The following is a 3896-nucleotide window of genomic DNA, read 5'->3' as shown; positions in this document are numbered from 1 at the left end:
AAGGGTTTGTTTTGAGAGAGAGAGAGAGAGAGAGAGAGAGAGAGAGAGAGAGAACTGGGCACACCTAGAGGTACCAGTCCTCATGCCCTGCAGGCGCACACACCCATGAATGCATTCCCAGAGCCCTCTGCTCAGCCCTGGCCCAGCATCTCCCCCGGATGCCCCGTCAGACTCCGCCCCCCCCCCATGTGTAAATGAGGCCTTTTGAGGACCCCAGAGCCGCTGCCAGCGGTCGCCCTTGCCCACCTGGGCGAGGCAAGTCTCCTCTTTCAGGGCAGCCATCTCACCCTCAATCCGGAGGCTAAGGTGCAGAGACCTCTGACTCCGCCCAGATCATTCCTACGCCCCGCCCCGCAACACACACATCTTGACCTTCCTGCCTCCAGGCCTTTGCCCACACCAGCCCCTCCGAGGGCTCGCCCTTCCCTCCCCCAACTGCAGCTAGGTAACCCCCTCTTACTTGGTCTAAATCCCCTCCCGCTCCCCCAGCCTCTGGGAATCCTCCCAGGTTATGCTGTAACCATCTGTTTGGGGGGCAGGGGGACAGCGGGGGCTGGGTGAGTGAGTCTGCCTCCCCACCTGCGCCCAGGTTATAGAAAGTGTTCAAAATATGCCAGGCGGAAAAATGCCAGAAACCGGAGCCTACCGGGCTCGGGTTATTCTAATGTGGCGTCGGCGTTTCTAGGCGCTGGCGTCTGTGGCCGCCAGGTGGCAGCAAAGCTCCCGCAGGTCCCAAGTGGCAGCGCAATCAAGGCAGGTTCATCCTGAGCCTAGGGGGCCAGTGGCTGGCAGCGCGCAGCCGGGCACCGCTGACCGAGCATTTGTTTGCTTACTCATCTAGGTAAATACATGTGTTAAAAGGAGACTTTCCCTCACAACTGGATAGGGACAGCCCTCCATGCCTTCCTCGCACCCATAGAAACAGCGCAAAACAGATGACGCTAATTTATACCAGGATGGCGTGACCTGCCCAGATTCGGGCCTCTCCAGTTCTTCCTTGTTAAAGGCGGGAGAGGAGGAGGGAGAGAGGGCGGACACCCAGACTTGGTAAGGTGTGAAAGTAACCACCGTGGCCCAAAGTAGAGCCTTTTCGTTTGCTTTAATACAGCGGTTCTCAACCTGTGGGACGCGACCCCTTTGGGGGTCGAACGACCCTTTCACAGGGGTCGCCTAAGACCATCGGAAAACACATACATAATTAGATATTGTTTTTGTGATTAATCCACTATGCTTAATTATGTTCAATTTGTAACAATGAAATTTGGGGGTCACCACAACATGAGGAACTGTATTAAAGAGTCGCGGCATTAGGAAGGTTGAGAACCACTGCTAATCAGAAGGATTTTACAAGAAACAAGAATGGCTTCTTCAGTCATTAACTCAAAGTTATTTAATGCAGGCTGCTTGAATCCCCAAGAAACATCTGTGGACACGTGTTCTCCACGTTCCCCCTCAGAACGATGAGCTTAGAGTGGACACCAACATGCTCCGAGGCCGTGGTGACATGTCCCCGCCTGGTTTTCTGGTGCTGCTTCTACATCCTGGACTCCAGGTCCCAGTGCTGCTCAGACCTCAGGGGCCGGTCCCTGCCGCTGAGCTGGGTCTGGGTCCCTGGCTGCCTGCCCCCGAGGAGGGAGACAGTCTCAGGGCGGCCAGACACCCTGCCCGAGCCCCGAAGCAGGAAGGTCAGCTCAGCCACCTCAGGGGCTCTCCTGCCTCAGGGCCAGCCCTGCCATCTTCCCTTCCACCAGGGCCCCTCCCAGGGGATGACAGCCATGTTTGCCCCTTGCCTGGCCTTGCCCACTGGCTCCCACCTGGCAGGCTGCCATGCTGACTCGCCTGCCATGTGCTTTCTCCTGATAATGAGCTCACACCCCTGAGGGGTCTCCAACATCATAATATTTTTTGTTCCCTTTGAGACAACAGATTCTTACTCAGTGTGTGTTCGTGCTGTGCACCCAGCGTGGAACTGGGGTGCAAGGAGTCAGGAGTGAGAACCCATCCCTACCGCCCCCAGAGTGAACAGTCCCAAGGTGAGGTAGCTGAGCAAAGGGGGGCTGGCCTGACAGTGTGAGTCACATGACTAGGGGGATGGAGGAAGGGCCTCGCGGAGGCCTTGTCACATAGGTCGGCAGCCTCCTGGAGGCAGTGCTGGGAGGTGTTTTCAGAGCCAATGTCAAGGTATGTGCAGTCAAAGAGGGAGGGGCTGCGGAGGAAGGGCCTCGCGGAGGCCTTGTCACATAGGTCGGGGGCCTCCTGGAGGCAGTGCTGGGAGGCCAGCGAGGCGTTTTCAGAGCTGATGGCAAGGTATGTGCAGTCAGAGAGGGAGGGGCTGCAGAGTGATTCAGAATGGCCAGGGTGGACAGCAGGGACGGGGCCAGCAAGGAACTTCGGTGTTGTCCTGTGGGAGGTGGGGGTGGGAAGGGTCCTGGTGGCGTGAATGGGTTTGTTCTAGTAGATCACAGAGTGTGCACAGAGGTCAGCACCTCCAGGGAGGCCAGCTGAGTCTTGATGAAATCGGGGGTGGCGAGATTTGGTGGCCGAGACAGGGAAGAGGAGAGAGGTGGGTGGGTGGAGGGATATCTAGGACTTGGGCTCGTGGGGGTGGGAGAGCAGGGGAGGTCAAGGGTGACACCCGGCCTTGAGGCTGGCTGGCTGGGAGCAGGAGGTCCCACGGGGGAGGCTGGGGGTTGCAGGTCTGTGGAGCCCAGTGTGGAGCATGTTGGGTTCCGAGGGCCATGAGACACCCGTGCAGGTGCAGACCTGGGCGTCCTGGCTGGGCAGGTGTACCTGGAGCCCCAGGATGGAGGAGACCACCCAGGTGGGGTGGCCGGAGGGCAGGAAGGCCTGCTGTCAGGCGGACTGGGACCACCAGCATTCACAGGCGGAGGCAAGTGGCTCTGCAGAGGAGCCAACAGAGGATGCACACGGGCAGGTGGGAGGTGGGGCAGCACCACGGAGAGCAGAGCAGCAGGGGGATGGCCTGGGAGGGCAGGCAGCCAGTTCCAGTTTGGTTTTACTATTGAAAGTCCTTTCCCATGTGACCCAGCAAGTCCACTCTGAGGTATAGACTCAAAGGAATTGAAGGCAGGATGGCTCATGGGAACATGTCAAGGAATGTTCATGGCATTACCATTCGCCACAGCCACCAACTGGGAACAACCCGCAGGTCCATCAACAGACACACAGTTAACAAACTGGTCCACCCACACAATCGACCAATAGGAGGCCGTACAAAGGAAGAACCCCACACACATGCCACAGCATGAATGGACCTGGAGAACATGCTGAGTGAGAGAAGCCAGCACAAAAGGTCACGTAGTGTGTGATTCCAGTCGTGTGAAATGCCCAGAACAGGCAAACCACAGAGACAGAAAGCAGAACGTGGTTACTCCGGGCAGGGTGTGGGGAGGAGTGGCTGCCTCACATGTACAGGCTTCCTTGTGGGGCATGAAAATGTTCTGGAACTAGATAGAGCTGGTGGCTGTTCAACATTAGGAATGTTCTAATGCCACTGAACTGTTTACTTAAAAAATGGTTACAATGCAAATTTTATGTTTTGTTTATTTTATAATAATAATCCTATATAATAATCTACACTAATAAAAGAGAAACATGGTAATTGGCGTACGACCGCTACCCTTTTCATTGGCTAATCTGTGAGTATATGCAAATTAACTGTCAGCCAAGATGGCGGCCGGCAGCCAGGCACTGAAGCGAGCACGAGGCTTGCTTGCTGCAGACTCCAACGTTCCCCGCCTCACTTGCCAGCCTCTCAGTTGCAACTCTAAGCAACTATATACTATGTTGCAAATAAGAAGCTAAACAAAACCCCAGAAAAGGGCTTCCATTCAGCCGGGCTCGGACCGCAACATTGTATCGATGTTTTCAGCAGC

Source organism: Myotis brandtii, unplaced genomic scaffold (genome assembly GCF_000412655.1).
Source record: "Myotis brandtii unplaced genomic scaffold, ASM41265v1 scaffold233, whole genome shotgun sequence".
Classification (NCBI taxonomy): Eukaryota; Metazoa; Chordata; class Mammalia; order Chiroptera; family Vespertilionidae; genus Myotis; species Myotis brandtii.
The sequence above is the reverse complement of the archived record's forward strand: the minus strand, read 5'-3'. Positions refer to the sequence as shown.